Raw genomic sequence first — 23,329 nt, forward strand, 5'->3', positions numbered from 1 at the left:
CTCTGTTGTTCATCTTCACAGACTCGGGCCATTTGTTTGTTGTTTCTTTGCACTTTTAGGGAATATCATATCGTATAGATCTCAAGATTTGCTGAAAATTCAACTTTTTTCGTAGCTTTCGGACCCCTTAGCGAACGAGGGTCCACTGTTTCGAGGTCTTAAAAGTGCAATTCTTATTTTTTACCCACTTTCAACCAATCAAGCGCAAAAGTTACAATATTTGAAGACCTCGTGTTAGCAGTGGCCCCGTTTCAGCGAGAATTACTCATTAGCCTACCTAATATAATGGGCAGCAGTAGTTTAGTGAGTAAAACATTCGGATACCAACCAAAAGAGCGTGACGCTTTCTCCCTTTCCAAAATGTTCTAAGAAGCATAGTCGAATCTAGTCGAAATTGGGATAAAGTTAGGAACTTTTTGGTTCCCAATACAAGATGCTACAAGATAAAATCACTATTAGCTCAGGAAGGAAATTCGAAAATTTCAACAACCAAACATAATAATTGAGAAATTGTTTGACAAAATCAGAACAAAGTTTTGCAACTTTAATTGACCTAAAAACTAGGTTTGTTGTTTCAATTCCGTAGATTTTTGTTGCGATTTAATTTTATTGTGCTGTCTTGTCTATTTTTGGCACTTGTTTCTCCCAGTATTATTTCAATGCTTTTGAATTGCTATTCCAATTTTTAATGGTATTTGATTCGCGGCTTTGTTCAAGTTTCGTCTCGGAAGTAACTCAGCGTTATTACAGATGGGTTCGACGCCCAGCGCAGTTCACGTTGTTTCGTTGGAATTGACTCAACCTATCCAGACCCTATGCGTTGTTCAAAACTCTATTTTTAAATTATTTTTTTCCTTTTTACTCATGAAAATTGAGATAAATTTTTCCTTTGCTTCATCTCTGGTAGAATATTCACATGGTCTAATTTTTTAGGTTAATACCATCTGAATTCGGTTGGACGTAACAAATGGTTGCTCTAAAATGGAAATGATGAAAACCGGAGTAACATCGATATCGTCGCCTAGAAACGAGCATTGAGAATTGAGTCTAGTTGTAGCAGCTTTAACCGGACTATAATAATAACAATGAAAATAAAAATAATAGTCGTCGTTGGATGGAAGCAGGCACCGAGGCGGATGGCAGTGAAAGTTGTGAAAAATCTTTCTCTAGTTGTGGAGTGGAACTACGAGAGGATCATCGCCTCCGGATTCGGCTTTTTCTTTCTCGTTCCGCTCGATTGGAACGATGAAAGCGAGCTCACTGATTTGATTATGTGCTTCGATACCAATATGTGTGTTTGTGATGTTTGTGTGCTCCTATGAAAATCGAACGAAACGAAAAGGACCGGACCGGGTGGAGACGTTGAGTGTATGATTGGATTCTACTGGGAAGAGGAATATAGAAATAAAGAAAGAGCATGCATGCAGTATAGTTCGCTCCTGAAAGGGATTAGGAGCATATAATCCTGCACGGGAAATGTACCGCCCTCGGGCGGCGAAGAGGAAAACTTTTCTAGTTAAGATGTTCATTCCGCACATTGTAACGCGCTATGGAGTAGAACGTTCCAAGATGGTTCTTTTGACTCTTTCAACCAGGTGAATGGATTTTAATGAAATGGGGCTTTATGCACAGTGGCTGCTACTTGCTGCTGGTAGAGCTAAGGCTCTGATCCGTTACAGTCTCAGCATTTTCTGCTATCGTTGAAAGTAAACATCAACAACGGGACCGATCTAAGCTCTATCTAATCTGTTGGTACAACTTGCATTGCGACGGTTGCGTTGGTTTAGCCGATTTTCGGATGGTCTTCCTAAATTCAACCGTACTTCTGTTAGAAAATGTTAAACTTTAAGCCAGACTGAAGAATCATGCAGTTGTGTCAGTTTACGTTTCAGCCGATGCTTTGTCTCGGGCGTATCATAACAATTTTGTTTGTGCTAAAATAATGTCTGTCCTGTGCGCTATGAGATCCACCGTGTAGGTTCTTTAGCGTGTTTGTCGGCAGGCTAGTGAATTCTGAAATAATTAAGCTCAGATTCAGACCTTGTGTTGGGCTGTCGTCCTCTAACTATAACCAAAACTTGGTAGCAGTGCATAGTACTTGATGCTGCTCGAAGTCTACTAGGGCTTAGTAATGCGGGAATAATTGTTTCAGTAATTAGAATAGCTCCAGTGATAAGTGAGAGGTTTATTCAGTTTAAGGGAGTTTAGAGCTTGTAAATATATACATACCACTATATTTGGCTGGTGTTAATAATCACTGATCATGTTCACTGATATTTACCTTGTTAGCAGGATGCCTGCCCAATCAATGAAAGCATTTATTAGAATACTGGGAGGCAACAATAGTCAACATCTACCATCTTCGCCTAGGTTGTGTTAAGGGGTTTTTCAATGTCATAACAGCAACAAATGCTCTCGACTAACGCCATTATCATCACTCAAACAACATAAAATCTGAAGCCCATACGTAACCAGGACGGAAAGCGTACACATCGTAGCCTATTCATCTTCGACCGTATGTAGGTTTATGTGTACATCATTTTGCATACTCACATACTTACCTACTGACGGGATCCGTCAGTGTAGGCCTGAAAAAAAATCCCTAACAACGGGCTCGGTGAACTGACTCTGTTCGATGAGAAAGAAATCCTTTCTTTCCATTACCACCTCCCAGCGTCGCGTCCGTAAGGGGCAATGAAGGCGACGAATAGGTGTGTCGAGTGGCTTCTTCTGTTACTAGCGGTGACATGAATCAGTGCTTAGTGTCAACGATATAACGACTTTTGGCTGCGGCAGAGTGTCGACGTTTCGAAGAAGAAGAAGATGAAAAAAAAATGGAAGAAATATAGTTTTTGCTGACGTGCGAAACAATTCAATGGCTGGCTGGCAATGGCTTGAATATTCATTGTACACCATGATGGAACGTGAAGGGCCCTGGCGATTGGGAGAGGGAGTTATCCTGGGGAGTCTGGTTCATTAAAATATTAGGGATTTTGGCACGTTTCGGCAGAGCAGCACGAGAAACCGGCTAGTAGACAGTTGACAATTTTGCTGCCTGCCTGCCTGCCGGAGTGGCACATTCAGGGCTTGTGTGTCGGAAAAAGTTGACAGGAGCTGTTGTTTTCGCACGTTGCCGGCATTATCGTCCTGGTGCCAGACAAACAAGCGGCTTATTCAGGTGGCCGTGTTGATTGATATGAAAGTGGAGAAACATTATATAGATAAGAGTGACAAGGTTAACTAATGGTTTGGAGCAGGAGCGTAAACAGCTTAGGAAACGATACTAATTCCCAGACGTTTTTAGCGTTACTATTAGCGTACAAAAATTAACTATTATTAAGTAATACAGAGAAGTGTTTTGTAAACTCATGTTCGTTGCTGGTTATTTTGCATTATACCTTTTCATGTTTTGCGATCTTTCAATTGCATCAGAAGAGTTGGTTTAACATATGTTTAGGTATTCAATCATGCGCCTCCATATCATGGATTCGATGGAGGTGCCGTATTAACTACTTGTTGGCGGTACTGTAGAGATAATGACTGACTGAGCCAATTCGGAATCTGATACTCTTCAATTAGATAACTAAATAAGTTTTTTAACATAGTTTTTAACGTTTTTCGACGTAAGATTACGTCTTATAGGAAGGTAGGGTGCGAGCGTCACGACAACTTTATTAGGTTTTGAGCTCTAATCTTTTCGGCTCACTAACTTTGCTGTACTTCGATGGCGACGGGTCGTTATCGATCTTGCGTCGAACGAATTATGGTTTTCCAGTACTGTTGGTCCTGGGTTGCCTTACTTTAATCCCCTTGAACCCCAGCTGAACGAACGTTATTCTCGACAGCGCATATCCGTGGGGCTCAGGTGTGCTCCGGAGTCTGCAGCCTCTTCCTGGGTATTTGCTGAACATAATTTTGATTACACTTTTTCCAGTCATTTTAGGCATGTGCTGAGTCCACTGCAACCTATCACACTCTATTATCTTTACTATACCAGAATATGTATTTGTATGCTCGCTTTAGCTCCCTTTAGCTTCCTTCAGTGTCCATGATTATGTCCGTAAAGGCCCAACCGGAGGAGAGAGAGCGCTCTGTAGAGCGCTAGTTTTGTGTGAATGCGTAACAAGCCAGATTCACGGCTGCAATTCATCGTTTTACTTCGAGCCTTACACCGTTATCACATGTCACGAGTGTATTAAGCTATATGAATTCGTCCACTACTTCATATCATTCCCTATTCAGTCTCACCCCAGTCTTCCTTACCACATTTGCTCTTCGTATTGCATGTTTCAAGACAATATGAAATAACAGGTTAGAGATTGCATCTCCAATGGATTCTCTATGCTTCACGCAGTTCACATCCAGCGTCGCACGAATCAGCTTAACTAGTTTCATCAAAAAACCATGGTCTAGCATTATCAGCCACAGCTCATTTCATTCGACTAAATCGTACGCCGCCTTAAAGTCTACAAACAGATGGTGAGTCTTGTCTAGTAACTGACCCTTACGAAAGCCAACTTAGTACTCACCGACTAAGGACTCCGCTAACGGACTTTATCTATAGGCCAGGATACGGGAGAGCACCCTATAAGCAAAATTGAGCAATGTTAGACTCAATGTTTCTACACTCGGGTCTAAACACTCCTAGGTCATTTGTTACTCCTCCGCTTATAGCAATTCAGCCGCAAAACCGACGTTCGCAGCAACCTTGCCGAGTTTTTTTAGCTTATTAAGCGTTCTTATGCTTTCTTTACCTCCTCCTGGGGCCTTGGTGGCTCAACAGCTTGAACAGCTTGATCGCTCTTAACTCTCATGATATTCCTGCTATTATTTATGTTTTCCTCTCGGTTCAACAGCGTCAGGAAGTGCTCATCCACCATTTTGTCAGTAAGCAGTTTGCCAGCACTTTCATCGCGCATCACAGTAGGCATGGCAAAATCCCTGCTCCTTATTGTTTTATAGAAAATCCGTGGTGAAGCTTTCTGGCGTATTTCACTTCAACGCCATCTGCCGTCCACCGCTGAAGATTGAAACGCAGCGTTCTCTCAGTTCTTCGCTGCACTCGACAACTTTGTGCGAGTCTGACACGCGACAAGATAGTGACCAGAGTTGTTATTCGGTCCCTTTAAGGATTGTCTATCAATGACAACCGAGAGGTGCCGAATGTCAATCTGAGGGCTGGAGTTTCCGTTTGAATCCCTCCAGGTATGTAATCTATCGAACTACGCACGATCGAAGTTGGTGAGACACTGCCTTCTTCCAAGGAGTTAGGTACTCGAAACCTCGAAGGCTCGGCCATCGAGCCATCATTTTGTTTATAGAATTAATGTTTCTGATTAATTCTATAAACAAATAATAGGTTGAGCAATTCGTTTAGGATGCCTGTAAGGGGTTAGGCCACATAAAATTAAACAGTCGTTTTAGTGGTGACAAAAATTTCAAAAAGTTACCAAGTACCTAGTTACCAAATGACACAAATGAAACCTTGTTTCAAACTGTTGTCAACTTGGTTGTCACAAAACAGTTAATTTTGCGTTGCGAGCATTTACGAAGTCAACGAAAGTTAGCTAGTAACATTTTCGCAACAACTTGTCACCTGTACCATGTAAACATGACGGATCGAGCAAAAAATACATCTCAAGAATATTACTACTGCTCAAGATAAACATTTGGTACAGGGGTTGCAAAATGCACATAAAAATGCGTTTGCTTACTCAACTGATACTCGGAATCTTCTCTGGGGAATTCTTCGCAGAGGCTGTTATAACAATATTTTAGTTACCAGGTGATCACAACAGATTTAATATTGGTTACCGTAACCAACAGCGTAACCAGTCAGAAAATTTAGGTTACGTGCAATTAGAATGTAACTGAAATCTAACCTTTACGATAAACCAAAGGCAAAACGGCTATGAATTTTTCTTAGCGATGGCGAAAACTTTTAAAACTTACTTTTGATCAATTTCAATTCATTTTTGAACGATTGCTGACTAAGAATAAATTAAAAAATCAGAAAATAAAAATAAAACTTTTTTTATTGTACATATTTGTTTTACAAAAAATAAACTGATAAAGAAGTAAGTAATAACAAGCTACATTAAATTCGAGCGCGTGAATTTTTCAAAGCTAGAATCATAGGTTTCACCATAAATTTGAAACTGCATTAAAATTTGTGTTGAGCTAACAAGCGAAATTAATACATTCTTTTATATTCATTTACTTCTTGACGTTGGCAGCCTTTGATTGAAATAAATCTTCTGGCATTCAAGCATTGTAACCTGCTGCATTATTTTCACCACGCAATAAAAGTTTCAAAATGACTAATTTGCCACCAATTGAAAATAGTTTCTAGTTTGTGTGTAACTACAATAGTAACCATTTTGTAACTGTACATGTTATATATTGGTTATTGAGTAACTGTTAATGTAACCATATTTGGTTACACAAGTTGCGCTATTTCGGTTACACATCTGTTATATTTTGAGTTACTGTAACCCAAATTTTACATTGAAATTTGTCGCATATCAGTCGCTGCGACTAAATTGTGACAACGTGGGCTACTTGGGGCTGTTAAGGACCGCTCATCGACAGAGCTTTGTGAACATGGCGGAGAAACGCTGGAAACGGCTGTTCACTGGGGTATTTCCAAAAATTGGAAGGAGAAGAAGCTTCCGAAGGAATAGATGAAAAGAGTGCAATTGCAATTTGTTCTATCTACAAAAAGGGTGACCGGCTCGACTGCTGCAACTACCGCAGCATAACGCTGGTAAACGTCGCCAGTTACGCCGGCTATCACCGATAGCACAAAGTTTCGTAGCGAATTACAAGGCGGGCTTCAAGGAAGCTCGCGCAACTGCGGACCAAATTTTTGGCATCCAACAGAACTTGCAGAAATTTCGGGAGTATAACGTGCCCATGCATCACATCTTTAACGATTTCAAAGCAGCATACGATACAGTCGATCGAGATCAGCTATGGCAGATAATGCACGAGCACTGTTTTCCGGATAAACAAACGCGACTAGTCAGAGCTACATTGGATCGAGTGACGTGCTTCGTGCGCATCTCGGCGATACCCTTGAGTCCCTTCGAGACGCGGCGAGGGTCGGGACGGCTTATCCTGCTTGCTGTTTACCATCGCTTTTGAGAGGGTGTTCCGACGAGGGGCATCGAAACGAGAGGCACGATTTTCACCAAGCGCAGCCTAGTCCTAGGCTTTGCAAATGACTTTGTAGATGACTTGCAGAAGACGCTGGACATACGCGCCCTTGCCGTGTTCGAGCGGAAGGTGCTGCGGTCTGCGGATAATATTTGGCGGAGTACAAACTGAAACCGGAGAGTGGTAGAGGCGTATAATTCTATACGGCACGAGCCACCCCGGCTTTACGGTCCTGACGACGACGATGGCAAGGTGTGCTTTCGAATGTAGTCAATTCGAAGAGTATCACGACATCCGCAAGTCGGATTCAACCTGCTCGAGCCTTCTAGCGCCCACTATTGCTTGTGTCGGTGGGGTTCTTGAAGAGAATGGACTTCGCTGCATATTCGTTCGGCATCTTTGCGATGTGGCTGGCCCACCATGATTTCTCGACATTCGCCAGGCAGTGACGTAGCCAGGATTTTCGTTCGGGGGGGGCCAAGTCATTTTTTATTAGAGAAGTTTTAAAGTTAAGAGGTTCACTCGCCTCTGGAGGGAGGCCAAGTTAGTATGCAGAAAACCTTTTGTTTAAGAAATATATTTAATGCTTATGTTACAGAATGTTCTTTCGAATTAATTAATTACAACATTCGTTCGCTAATTGCACGAATGAGGCGATGCGACTAGCGAATTTCGTTTTTTAATTGCACGATGGCTGCCAATATTTATTGTAAAACGTGATGCGTTATCACCGTAAAGAACTCTTCAGAGGCATTCACAAATGCACTAGACTTTGGGAAAAACATTAAAATCTTTACAAGCGAACCAAAAGTTTAATGAATAGGTGTCCAACTCGTCAAAATTTAGCAAAATTTGTATTAATTTGTTTGTAATATATCGACGTAATGCAGAGAGAGAGTTTTTATTCGGCAACGCTGCATTTTTGTTTATAGCAACCACCTATGAAACCACGTGTAGTTTGACAGATAACTGTTTTTTAATTGCACGATCGTGCAACTAGCGGACGTGCAATTAAAAGACAGTGCGATCAAGGACGCTTCGATCAAGGAGCATACGCCGCACAAAGCTGACGATGTGCAAAGCGCTAATCAGACCGATAATCCTATTCTTCAGCAGAAGAATTTCACGCTGGATCTCTTCGAGATCGGGAGCCGGCACACTATTGTCGTTTGTAGGCACTCCGAGGTTAACTTCCGTTGCGTCTCCTATTGCTATATCGCCCTTACGAGTTTGGTTCATCTCTTCGTGAAACGTGCGCGCGTCATTAGCCCAGAATAGTTGTTCCAGCTCTTCACGATCTCTGTCCTCCTTCTGGCGCTTTTTCCTCCTCAGGATCATGGTCAACTCATTCCGCGCTTATCGATTCTTCGCCAAATTCTCTCTCGTGGATATGATTAGATAGTTTTCCCAAACTCTTCTTTTCCTACAATTCTATCGCTTGTTCGAATTCCCCGTCAAACCTATCATTTCGTGCACTCGATGTATCCACTCCTAGCACCGTGGCGTATCATACTCCATCCGTTTTCGAGGGTTTAAGCATCTAGCTCCACAGAAGAAGGCAGAGCTTCATCCAGTACGCGCGCGTAGTTTTCGGCAACTGGCGGGTTGTTTAACTGCCGAATGTTTAACCGAGAAGAGCGGTTTTGTCGCGAGTTATAAACCGTCGATAGTTTTAAACGACCATGTACTGCTACTAGGTAATGGTCCGAGTCGATAGGAAGCATACGTTGGTGATGTTCGAGAAAAACCGGCCCTCGATGAGAATATGGTCGATTTGGTTCGAAGTTCGTTGGTCAGGTGATCTCCAGGTGGCTTTGTGGATATCTTTGTGGGAAACGAAAGTGCTCGGGAACTGCAAAGTTGATGCATCGCTGCCTGTTGTCGTTTGTGTCAGTGTGCAGGCTATGGGGCCCGATCACAGGTATATACATTGCTTCCCAAGTAACAAATTCAATTTTAAGATGCACTTGAAGAGGTTTCCAGCCTTTGCTCCTTAAAACCGAATATAAAACTTGCAATTCTACAAATCTGCGATAAAACAGCCTTAAAACCCTTATAAATCTGGGGAGGCCCACACTAAAGAAGGTTCTCAAGAATATTTCCAAAAGTCCTTTTAAAACTTGTAATTCTTATCGATATGTATTTATAGTGACTTCCAAGAGTCGGTTGAAACTAAAAGAAAACCACCACAAGTGTTGATGATTTTATGGTTGTCGTCTCAAAGAACACTTGCAAGACATCATACACTTTTCACAGTCTTAATTTGTTTAAATTGACTAAAAGCTATGAGAGAAAAAGCATTCACAGATATTGCTTTTCCAAAATGGATATAAATAAAAATTAAAAATAGCAGCTGCTTTGTTGTCAATCAATGAGAAATTTTTCATGTCACGCTCAGTTTGTCGATGTTTTGTGACATGAAAGTTAGAAAATTTTAACGCGCCGGTTATTTTCGGTAGATTATTAAAAAATTTAATGAATGAAAAAAAATTCAATAATTTCATGAAGAAGTTGATAGCTACCAAATTTTTAACAAATTGCGGCAAAAAGTTTTTTAAGTGTCCGAATATTTATTTAAAAAGATAAGATTACTTATGGTATTGCTTAACAACATATTTATAAACGCCCATATGTAATTGGCTAGAATTTCAAAAGTAATCAAAACAGTACTGTTCGCCATTTTTTCAATGGTTTTATCTAAATCAACCTGAAAGCGCTTTTTAGACTAACATTTCTTGCACAAGACAAAGAAAAATTTTCCAAGAGGTCGATAAGTTCATCTATACTTATTGTATTCAAGTTGTGCTTGAACAAGAATTGTTTGAATTACTTAAGGGGACCAAGTTTTTTGCAAGATAATCATTCTAGTATAAACAAAGAAAATGTCAACAAAGTGTCAATGTAAGATGTTTTTTGTACTGGAAGTTCACTTACTTACATTGAGTTTAATATTTTTAAGTACAGCAGTCATTATGATTACCAATATAAATTGATTTTAAAAATCAAAAGAGGACGCGCAGTTCCATGCGTTAAGTTTAATCTGCATTTTTTTTTATATATGTACTTTGTCGTTACAACCGTCTTTAAAAAAAATGCTTCAACTGCTTCAGCCCCTTCGAACATTTTCCCAACACCGGCTAATGAGCTTTATACTCAGTTTAAAAAATACAAACAACTGTACAAACCCGCACCGCCTCCGCCAAAATACAATCGAACCAAATTTTCTAATAACATACAAATCTACCGCTGAAGCGTCAACACCGGCGTAGTCCTTCCCCAGCTCATTTGGACGTCTTCTTTGTTTTTTTATTTCACTGATTGTTCATATGAAATCTTGCTTAAGCTTCGATTAAAAGATCCATATTTGTGCAATTTTCTCCTGGTTCAGACGCCCATTTTGACAGATCAGTTGTTTACGTTAGAATGTTCTTTCTTCAGAGTATGATTTCTCTTACAAGAATATACGGTTTTAAGACGGGTTTATGGTAGTATTGTTAAGACAAACCAATCTTGCAGAAGAATGTCATAAATTTTTGTCAAAACTATTGCTAAGCTTTATGGAGCGTCGTTTTTGAGCAGAAATCAAGTATCCTTTAAAACCGCTTATAAGGTGAATTACACTTATTGATATTTCAGTTTTATGGGTGTTTCTTCAAGTCTCCTTCAATCATACTTCAGAAATGTTAACCAAATAAGATAACATTCACTTGAGGAAAAACATTATAAAACCTGATAGATTTTGCAAAGCTCTGATAAAACTACTATAAGAAATGCATAAGACCAATTTGCTATTGGATTGTTACTTGGGTTCCCTGACGACCTGGGTGTTCATAGCCCCGATGACGATCTTGATGTCCTATCATGAGCAGCTGTCGTACGTTGCAGTCAGCTGCGCATAGAACACTTCCTTCTCGTCGTCGAGTATACCTTCGTGTATGTTAATGATAGTGTAATTGAAGAAACGGCCTTTTATCCTCAACACGCACATCCTCTCGTTGATCGTTTTCCAGTCCTTTATGCAATTCTGCATTTTGCCCAACACTAAGAAGCCCGTTCCCAGCTTGTTGGTCGCTCCACCGCTCTGAAAACTTTAGGCTTTACTGCCACGGATCCTCCACACCTTCTCGCCTTTGCGACATATCTCCGCTGCAGTGCCAGATGCCAAACTTTCGGGGTCCTAACTAATCGAGCAGCACTCTATCGCCACCAACGAAATTTAACGATCTGCAGTTCCAGTTACCAAGTCTCCATTCCATGTCCATATTTCGTCGCCTTTGTCCATGCCGAATGTTCCAAGTAACGGAGAGCTACATAGTTGAGAATTTTCACAGACCATGAGAGATACGAAACGATGTCGGTTATATTGTTATTCAAAGGCGCACTCATCAAAAATATATTCTGCATTGAAATTTTTTTGAAAAAATATAAAAAAAATAAGAATAAAAAAAAATATTATTCTGCATTGAAATTTTTTTGAAAAATGTAAGCCAAAACATTTCGGGGGGGGCCAAGGCCCCCAGGGCCCCCCCCCTGGCTACGTGGCTGTCGCCAGGTGTACGATTGGAATATCCCCAAGTTGTACCTGCAGTTTGTGGTTCATACACCAGCGCTAATCTCCACTTTCTACTTACTCCCCCCGAGGTAGTCCGCAAAACCTTTCGTTCAAATACAGCAAGTGCACGTATAGCTTCCGTAAGCAGAATTACAGTCTCAAGTCCGTAAAAGATTACCAGTCTGATTAGCGTTTTGTACATAGACATCTTTGTGCGGCAGTGTACGCTTCTTAAACGAAACTCCTCGCAGAGGGAAAAGCAGATCCGACTTCCATCTAGAATGTGTTGTTGAGTCTCCTCACTTGCATTATTGTCGGCGGTTACCAAATATATGAACAATCAACCACCGTGAATTCATTGCTGTTGAGGGTCATTGTTCGTGGTAGGTGAACATTATTTTCTCTGGAACCTCTTCCTACCAATTATTTGGTGTTTGACGCAATTATTTGTAGTAAAATCTTCTTAGCTTCCGTTTCAAGCCTAGCGTAGATTTCCTCCAAACCGACCAGTTAGCTTCAAGTTAGTCTGTTCGAATCTCAACTGGATGGTGCTGCTAGAGTCAGTAGGATCGTTGTACTAGCTTCGTAATTGTCCTGTGCTCTAAAAGCCGGCTGCGAAGTCTGTCGATATAGAAGTCTTCAAGTTAGGGAAAAACATTTAAGTCCAAGGCTTTGCTTTGCTTAGATCGTTTCCCTATCGTTGTCGTAAAGTTTCCAGTATTTCTGTCAAGGTCATCTGCAAAGACTAGATGTTGACTACATTTGGTGAAGGTCATTCTTCTCGTTTCGAAGCCGGCTTCACCCAAGTAACTAGTAAGCACCAAGCACTAGTCCTTTGACAACATTGTATAAGAAGACAGAACTATGACTAAAAGTTTATTTTTCTTTATATACTTCTGTAGAACTCATATAATGCTAAAAAGGCGAAATAGCGGGTTATTAAAATGCTACGCCACTAGCATTCAATAAACATTATTAGTGTTTGTTTGAGGTTTAATCGAAACGTCATTTTGTCTACATTATTGACGTATCGAAAAAGTATCGACGACATATCGTTTGCTTGTTATGGAAAATAAAAATAGATTCGGTCGGGATTTAAAAAACTGAAAAAAAAGCAAGCGATTTTTTTTGCAGCATCTCAAGGGGAGCAGGGTTAATAAAACCATTATTTGAAATGCTGAATAATGTTACCTCCTGACAGGGCTCGAACCGGGAGTTAGTCATGCAACCTCATTCGTTTCCTTGCTCGTTTGCTATCTAAACCATAGCACAGAGGAGTATTTGGACCAAAAAGCTGGCCAAAATGAGGACAATTAAAACTCGTTCAATCCCCTCCAATTAAACCTCGCTGTCTTCCCAGATACCTATCACACAATGTAACATTAATTTTGAAACCATTTGTTTTGTTTACATCTTACATAGAGCTGTCAAACTTCGAGTAAAAATGGGCTATATATTTTCGCTCATGTAGGTAAGGATGTTGCCTTTCACATTTCTAAGGCTATATACATCCTATCGACCAGCAGTAAGAAGGCTTTTGAAACTCAAAGATTTTACAATTATTTGTTGATATAGACTTGAGATTTCAATGAATATAATGATGACAAGCGAGCAGTATTTATTATAGCAAATTAGCACAAATATGTTGCTACTTTAAAGTGATATTTGTTTATGTTCTCACCTTTTCTCATCACAATCTTTGATGCTATTTGATAGCTTAGAGTCCCAGGAAGAGGGTTGTGAGTGAAATTTTTGCAACTTTTTGCAATTTAATGAAATAAAAACTGTTTACTAAATGATGAAATATTCAATTTCGCAGCATTTTTCTTATGATAAATTAAACTATTATGAAATTTCAAGCATTTGAAAGATATATTTTATGTCACTGTGCTTGTAAACCAGAGGAATGCTCCATAAAGTAATTGAACAAGAAATTTTAGGTATTAAAAGAAAAATTCGAAATTTTTTTTTTAATTTCTATTAAATTTGCGCATGCTTTGTGTCTCTTCATTACGCAATTCATTCGATAAGCTTATTATCAGTCAAAAGGCCTGTTTTGTAAGAAGAATAAGTACATGCTGGATCTGGATTAGGTTTTCCTGTGATAATTTCCGGAGGGTCACCCATCGAAAGGATTTAGTAATGGACCGAGAGAGAAGCATGCGCAGGAAAATGAAAATGAAAGTGTTTGAGATCTCACCTCTCTCTCTCCCTCACACACACACACACACACACACACACACACACACACACACACACACACACACACACACACACACACACACACACACACACACACACACACACACACACACACACACACACACACACACACACACACACACACACACACACACACACACACACACACACACACACACACACACACACACACACACACACACACACACACACTTTATCCACACACCTCTCTTTCTCCACACACCTCTTTTTCTCCACACACCTCTCTTTCTCCACACACCTCTCTTTCTCCACACACCTCTCTTTCTCCACACACCTCTCTTTCTCCACACACCTCTCTTTCTCACGTCTTTCTCTAATACACACCTCTCTTTCTCATCTCTCTCCCTCTCACATCTCTCTCTCTATCATATATCTCTCTCCCTTTATGCACACAATTTCTACAAAAGTTTCCATTCTTCAACTATAATTGTAAAAGCAATATCAGAAAAGTTGTGCTACACTACTAGGTAGATATAAACATATTTCCATTAAAAATTACTTTATAGAACTAATGATACTATTTTTCACTCATTACCGCTTGTTTACTCTAATAAAAATGATTAACAATACTTTTGACCAACTTTTTGGGTCAAATACTCCTATGTGCATAGCGGACGTGATTGAGCGAGTTGAAATTAGTCGTATTTAAATCTTGGTGATATTCCCTCTCATATCCTACGGGGTGAAGTGGCTGTCAAATTCATACATTTTCGATGTCCCACGCATAGGTACCAAAATGTTAATTTTGACAGGAACCAAAAAATTTGCTGGGAATTCCTCTTTACCAAGGACCATTTGAAGGTTGCTCTCTTCACTCCTACATGAGAAAGAGATAGCAACACACCATGCCCTTGCTCATATCATAGCTACTTGTCCTGCATTACCAATAGGGTAGAAAAAGACGGCATCCATTAGGTGGAAGAGGGCACGAATAGTGGCCGTAGAATAGCAAAATAAGAAGTCATGTACAAGCCGTTTATCAACACTTACGGCTCGTTTTAATGCAATTGACTGAATGCATTATATTGTTACGTTATATGCGCATATATTGCTTTCTTCAATGCTGATCTACGTTAATGCTTCTATGCATCAACAATGTTAATATACGTTTTATAAACATTAAGATTGCTAATATATAAAGGTTTGGCACCAGGAATGCAAAATTATTTCCAATATACGGTTTTGGATTAATGCTTATGGTTACTTGGGCAGGGATTGTACCTGCAATATCTAAGTTAAATTGCATACAGAACAATCCTTGCCATTACCACAACGCTCTGCAACGTGGTTCGGAAGGACCCGTGATTGGCTCCGAAACACACACGTAGCACATAACGAGCTGCAGGATAGCTTTGAACAGCCGCGTCAGTTTGTCAAGAAAATTGTTTCCGTGCGTTATGTGCCATAGCAGCTGGTGCTCGACTATATGATACAGTCGTTGCTCTGAAATGCATGAAAATAGGATGCGTGGACACATTGGACATTTCTGGAGAATTTGCCGAAGACTGCAAATTTGATCCGTAGTAGCACGGGTGCTCATGAAGCTCACAGCATGCTCGTCGCTTAGCAAAGAGCAAAGCAAAGCCTAGGTGTGTTACAACTGAATTTTGCTGACTAATATTAAGCAAGTACTGTACTTGCTATGTGAACTAATCCATCAACGATAATACATAAGAATCACCGTTAGTTCGTACGTCTGCTCACCACGCATACATAGATCGAGTGATCGGCAAGTCGATTTCGATTTTCGAACAATTTATCGTCCTTTCTCATACTGATCGTTCTCTCGCTCAACCGAGGAGATACCGGACTCTTATAGCACGTTCATCGCCTTTTCCTTACAAGACTTTACTTTTGACTGTATTCTCCTGTGACTGTATTCCTTTCTACAATCGCTCGAGGCGAGGTAGTCGTTGCACTCTTTCCCAGTACGGTTTACTTTCAGGATATTATATTAGTCTTGGCATCGTAGAAATAAAGACAAGTTGAAAGAGGGGAACCTGTCTGTGGTGTCTGTTACCTTTTTCCTTTAACGGGACACTAGCAGTCCGTAACTTTTCGTTGGAGAGCCTCATTTCGGAAGCAGTTTTTGGACCCAAAATCGGGGTTCTGTTAGTAAAAATGTAAATATTGCATTCTTCTTGTCAATCGGAACACAGCGAATATATTTTCATGAACAGAATTTTAGTTTCAAACAAAAAAACTGCTTTTGAAATTGGCAGAATCTATGACGGCTAATTTCACCTTAATATGCATTTTTTAAACCGCCAGAAATAAAAGGGATGTAAAATTGTCGTCCCTGTCTGGGGAGCACAGCAATCGCACAGAAAATATAGGGAAAAATTCAACCTTGAAACTTTAATTGGTTGTCACTATTTTGCTACTGAAAAACAGCGTATTAATAATTACTACGGAATTGCTACTTCTTTTATGAATCGATTGATTTACAAACCATCAAAACTCGTGTTCAAAATCTTTCATTCTTTCGTGACGCTGCACTATGGGGCAGAACCCGAAAAAGCTCGGACAAAACATCAAAATTTTTATTTGAGATATTCTGTCAAACTTAATATTCTACGTATAGTAGACATATAATCTATAAGAAATATGCATAATTTGTTTTAATAAGTGTTTTTTAAATAGGCATTAATGAAGGTGAAACACAGAGTAAAAAATATTTGGAAAATGAAAAAATAAATATCATTTAATCTTTTAGTATCTAGCTATCATGCTGCTTAAAATTCTATACTTTTTAAGGACAATTCACATTAAAGGGATTATAAACTAATAGTTTAGGTGATATTAGGACAGATTTTTTACTAGTAGGCTTTGTTCTGACGAAGTGTTTTAGAAAAAAAAAATTGTTATTTTTGTCAATGTTCAATAGTGTGTAGAAAAAGATTTCCACAGATTTCCGCTCTGACACTACCATAAAATCAACATTCAAGGTTTTTAACTAGTAATAAGCAAAAACTTAGCTGCTACTAGTTGCGATGTTCGGAGATGTTAAAGTTTTCCGAATGCATGTTTTCCGGCATTTTAGGCTACAAATTAGTAAATGTGCGCGCCATTGCGAAGTTCATTCCTGCTGTACGTTAAGTAGTCATGCTTGTGTATGTAAGACACAACATTATTATCGTTATTATATACATTGGAGTCGATAAGGGGAATTTAGGACATTGTAAAGGCGACCATTTAACAGGTTTTTCCCAATTAGCTCTGTTTCAAGTCAAATTGGCAGTAGAATATGTTCGGTTAAACTTTCAGCTCGATTGAACTAGCCTCCATTTTGTTAATTTAGAGTCGAACGTGTTTGCAGGATAAACAGGTTACTACTCTGTCAGTTACTCGTTATTTTTTGTGCCTTCTGCCAGGCTTTGACTGAGGCCGATGACGGCCTATCTCGCCACTCGTTTCCTTTTGTTGCGTATGGCCAAATTAATGAAATAAAAATTTCAAATACAACGAAGATCGTGCTACGGAAAATTAGTATTATAAATGATCGAGATGCATACCATAAAATATGTAAAGATGTCCGTAATTTATCCTTTAAAAATCAGAACGAATGCTAACAGAGCAAAAGAAATATGAAATATTTTCGTCTCTGCAATGAGAAATGACTTCTAATATCGGTTAAAATTGTTAATCCATCAAAAACACATGAATGTACTAAAGCAGATAGTAGGGTAAGTTAACCTATATAGTGAACCCTTTGCCTGTAATGAACCCTTGAACAAAATTTCGGTATTTATTAGCTTATACTTCTTATTTCTGAGAATATATGACATGAAACAGCACATACTAAACATAACACACATTTGAGTTCATAAAATTTTAGCTGCATTTCATTATTAATGCTTTAAAATCGACATTTTCAACAAGTGAGGGTCCATTATACGGTTAACAATGCAAAAAATGTCCCATTAGCGGACCCTCTCCATTCAAAATACATACACTGGAATTCCTATAATGGATCCGGTCATTATTCTATCGTAAATCACTAGGGTCCATAAAAGGAAAATGGACATTCCAATCTGTTTTAAAAAATATGTAAAATATAGAGATTTGCAGCATTTGCATTTGCAGCAAATTGATATATTTAGGCTTATTCGAAGTTACTAATATTGTAAGTGCCATCGGTTGGGTGTTTCGCGTTACGAGTTCAAAATAATTTATAGAAAGGTCCACAAATGGTTGATTTACCCTATACCAGAATAATAATACTAAATTACTTTTGATATACAGATTGTGATAATTTGTATAGGAGGTCGTCCAACTACTAATTTCGACTACACACTGAAAAAAATGTGTTTGAGTATTTAAAATATTTATAACTTGATTCCCGTAAGTCCTACAATTTTGGTGTGTTCAGTAACTTTACGTAACTTTACAGGACAAACAACTTTTCTGAAGACACAACTTTTCTAAAGTCATATTTAAAAAGTTAGATCTCAACATCATCTATAAGAATAAAAATACAACTGCTTAAAATTTACAAAAAGATGCGAAATTTTATAACAAACAATGTTGCTCAAGACAGTAAAGCTCTACGAAGCATATGAAAGAAGTTATGAGGTTTTGTCCGAGCGCCGGGTCAATCTGCCCCACTGTGCGCTGGCTTGTGTCTAAATTTTGGATTGACACTCAGCGGTAAGACGTAGTTGTACGTCAAAAACCAATATAGTATGGACTGTTTGGAAAGGGAATAACTGTCAGTAGTTGAAAATCATTTATTTTTAAGATTTTTTTAAGCATTTTGCATGAAAACTTCTGGAATATAGACTTTTTTAGTACGGGAGTGGCTGGGGAAGTCAAAAGCCATTTTTTAAATCCAAGATGGTGGACGCATGTTGCATGAAGACCTCCACAAAATGGATTTGAATGTCTGATGTCGAGTGCTCGTGAGGGCTCGCACGCCCGCCCGTGAGTAGAATCGAAGGTGAAGACGAAGAAGAAAAGAAAAGAAGAGAAGAGAAGACAGCCCCACGGACAGCTGCTTACTCAGGAGTTATTTGACTTGCAAATAAACTTTGCAGGAAGACGATAGGAGATTGTACCTACGCTAGTGTGTAGGTAGCAGAATGTCTGCACACAGCAACGGCGGCTGTTTCTTTTACGCCAGCATGCCCGGTGTAAGCGTTGAATGTTATGTTTCTTATACCCACTCGCATGTGAGCAGGCAACGTTGACTTCTGACTCGATTCGCAACATTGGTTAGAAGTCAATTTCTATTTTTAAATTAAACATGGCGACTATTATTTAGCATTTTGCTTGAAAATCTCCATTAGATTTATTAAATTTATTAGAACAGGAGTGGCTGTTATAACTCTAAAATAGTTTTTTGACGCCATTCGGAAATCCAAAATGGTGGACTATTATTTAGAATTTTGCATGCAAACGCCTGTCATATGGACTTTTTATAATGTACAGCTGCCTGTTTTAAATCGAAAATCGGTGTTTGACACCACCGCGCCGGTATATTGCAAGTGTTTTCATGCAAAAGGGCAATTAATATTGGACTTCAAGATGGCGTCAAACATCGATTATCGACAGCCAACTCCGTTCTTAAAAATCTACAACGCAAGGGTGCAAGGGCAGAATACTAAATAATAGTCGTCCAACAATAAAAATGGCAAAATGTTATCCACTTTTAATAAAGTGGTTTAATAAAGAGCACCATACAATAGAGCCTATGACCAGGGATGCCACATATAATTCTGTGTTTTTTGTTGGAAAAATCTGACAATCTGTACAGCGAGGAAAAATATCTGTGCAAAAATCTGTCCAATGCAAAACAATGAGAGTGAAAGAGATTGAGAGTCATTTTGCTGACTATTTCCGTCTCTTTCACTCTCATGTAAAAGCTCAAAAATCGGTTTAATCTGTTTAATTTGGCGAAAATCTATATTCTATGTATACAGATTCTGTACAGGCGATTTCTTTCAAATATCTGTTAAACACAGAATTATCTATGCATGTGGCAACCCTACCTATGACACAACCATTCTAATTTTTTATGTGTAATTTGTAACATAAACTTCCTACAACTACCTCCAATTGTGCTATCCGGAAAGGATGTTAGCAGAATTTCATTGAAATTTTACCAAAGAAAGATATTTGTAAACAAAATTGGAAGTGAATTCATAAGGTACGTACACTATCATACATACACTAACTGTACCGAACCGTACAAACGAACGTACCAAATCGACTAGTCCACCATGAGTTGACTTGCGTGCAGCTCACGGATGAAAGATAAACGTACAAATTTTCACCAATCACGCCCTACTTCTAATTTGAAACCACTTAAGTACAATGGTCAACCTCCAAAGCACCCACTATTGTGGAAACATTCCTTGAAATGATATGCCGCCCTAAGTCGGCTCGGCCGGTTCATTGCGTTCATTCAATCGCTAGTTCCACAGTTAATGCACCAGCAGGTGCTATCATCAAAGCTTCTCCAACAGACATAGAAGCAGACTAGCCGATGCATATTCCGATCGGTGGAGCGTAGTAGTGATTAAATTTCACTTGTTACTGCATCGAAAGTACAACTGTACCTTCATCATTATCGTTTACCTGTGACTGTCGGTAGAGGCAGCAGTGCCATCTCCGATTACTGCGAAAATACTTCCTTTAATAACCTAATTTCCGAACACTGAAATATTCGAAACCTAATTCCGCAAAGAATGCATGAAATCTGGATAATATGCTTGGAACCTTTGGCAGCCATTACCCACAATGCTCGAAAGCTCAACTAACCGAGCAGGTTTCTTGCTTGCAGTATTATCCTTCTCTCAAAATGCTGTCAAAAGCAGCTGACTTCAAAAGACGCTGGATTTCCTTCAATTTGTCATCGAAATTCCGAACGGGCCACCCCGAAACGATATTTCAATCAAACGCAGTGAAATGCCGCACGAATCTCGAGCTCGATGCTCTTTCCACCGTCAAAGGCAGGGTCTTTGATTAATTAATTTTTGATAAAAAAAGAGGAATCAGTTTTCCATCACCGCACACCGCCGCTGGAGATCTCATCAAAGATTATGCTCTCCTGCCATGACAGTTGACAGCCACGGCGACAACTCCTACTACTGTACGGTTGGCAGCAACTGTCAGCCTGTCGTCCCGGCGCGCCGGGATGCATGCAGGCCTAATCTGGTCCTTCATTCTCATTAACAATTGGAGCTGACTTACTCGCAGCCTATCATCTTGGCAGACAGAACTGGATAAAATCCGCAACCCTGCAGATAGGCTATGAGAGCCGACTTAGGCGCTCGACAATGTGTTTGAGTAAAGCATTATATTTATCATCCTGTGTCTTTGAATTGCTGGCCGGGGCTGCTGGTGCTGCGAGGCCGGATTATAGCTCAGTTGACCCGGGGAGGTGGGTGGATTGGCAACGAGAATGTGAGACGAGTGCTCCTGCCAGCCACTGTCTGTCAGATGATTTCTTGTCCTGTCTCTTTGATACCTTAGTTAAACAGCAAACGTTGAAGCTCGGTCGGTCAATCTCGACGTTGGAAAAACCCGTCAAGTTTCCATCGTCGTGCATCAGCGCTGTGCTTTCGAGTAGAAATAAGTCCAGAAGGATCATTATAAAATATTTATTATCCCGATTGTTGATGAACAATGGACTTTACGTTTGCTGCTTCGTGCTGAAGATTTGTGTTGGAAAAGTTGAAGGGAAATTCAATGTGTCAGGGGATAGTTTTTTCCCACTGGCATGCAATAGAGAGAGTAATCGTTGCATTCTAGAAAAACTTTAAGGCTTCGATCAGTAATTTCAGAGTAAAAGTACTAGGTCTGCTGTAAAGCATGCGAGTAAAACTTTGGCCAAAATAATTAGACTAATTAATTTTCAAACCACTTCACTGGGTTTGTTAATCTGCCTATCGTTATGCACGGGCTGATCACTACGCTGGTACTTATTATTATTATTGAAAAGTATATTTACTATGTGAAAAAATACTAAATGTGTATGAGACAAACAACGACATAATTATTTCTCTGATCCATTAATATTTTGTCATTATTAAAGTCATTTGCAACTAAATTGAAGCGCTGCTTCTTTCGATCTCGAACTAACAGAACTAATGGTCCCGCTTTAATAATAAATGAGTGCCAACAAAGGTAGGAGGATGGTCCCGGAAAGCGTAGAATCAAATTTCTTTCAAATCCGGGCTGACCGAACCGCGGCGACGCCGGCGCCCCGCTGACGGAGCCTTGCGGTTTGCGGTGGTGAGCATTCGGGAAATGTTCGCCGGCAATTGAAAACAAGATAGTGGCACTATTATTCCGCAGTTGCTTTTAAAATTATTAATTTTGTCAGTTTATTTTCGCTGCGCGAAATGCTGCGGTTTACTGAGCAAAGAATGTTTCTTTTTTCTTTTGCAGTCTCTTGGTTCTTTCTGAATTCATTGAATATCTGTTCTGAGTAGTTCTGTCTAAAGGTTCTTTTGAAGCCAACGTGGCTTTAGTTAAACCTGATGCAGATAGTCTAGTTAAATAAATTTAAATGATAGAACTTAATCATCGCTAATTCAGCATGAAAAATGTAAGATTTTAAACGATAATAGCTCTTCTAATTCAAAATGGATTTTGATAGGTCACACGCCATTCGATTCACAAAAGGTCATCCTGTGTTGCAGTTATCATGAAAATACTGTTTCCAATCGCTAGATAGGAAAATTTACGAAAACTTTCAAAATTAAATTTCCCCACGCTTTTTCTCCGTATGACTGCCTTGCTTCACAGGCACGGACGACCTTTACATACACCAAGCGTGTGGCTGCTGCTGCTACTGTTGCTTCAAGCAAAATAGGATAAAACCGAAGATTCAGGACTCAAGGCTGGGCATAGAATGAGGTTCGCATATACGCAGCAAAGGATGATACTACTAACGCCATCTCTTATCCCAAACGAGTTACTACTGCTTATAAATGTTAGTGATCGCAACCATCTGAAAGAATGTATGCGTGTGATGTTGATGTACGATGTCAGTATAGTTGTGATGCTAAAGTGATGGCACATATACAACCTAAAAGTTACCACCGTCATCCGTAGAGGGCGTACTGACCCTGTCCGTCGAGATTTGACAGAGTGTCAGAGGGGTGATAAAGCACCTATTTACGTAGCTCCGCTTTCTTGACGTGAAACTCAAACGGCATGGAACAAAAATAAATAGCTTTTAGATGCGACAGGCTTTTTGACCATTACTGGTAGTATGGACTACCGTACGTTTAATGAAGCGTCACGAAGATTTTATTGCGAATCCTTTTGGAGGTGACATCTGACCCCACATCCACTACTAGCCACTTACTTAACTATCTTTGCGCGGGCATTCACTGTCAACCGACCAGTTACACGCTACCGCAT

At 39.6% G+C, this 23,329-nt stretch overlaps 1 protein-coding gene across 1 annotated transcript in view; it reads left to right on the forward strand.

Annotated features, from left to right (window-relative positions):
* LOC128745543 (uncharacterized) overlaps window positions 1-23,329 on the forward strand; it is a 195,056-nt gene that overhangs the window by 82,734 nt on the left and 88,993 nt on the right. The gene's annotated exons all lie outside the window — the stretch shown is intronic.

This window comes from Sabethes cyaneus, chromosome 1 (genome assembly GCF_943734655.1).
Source record: "Sabethes cyaneus chromosome 1, idSabCyanKW18_F2, whole genome shotgun sequence".
Lineage (NCBI taxonomy): Eukaryota > Metazoa > Arthropoda > Insecta > Diptera > Culicidae > Sabethes > Sabethes cyaneus.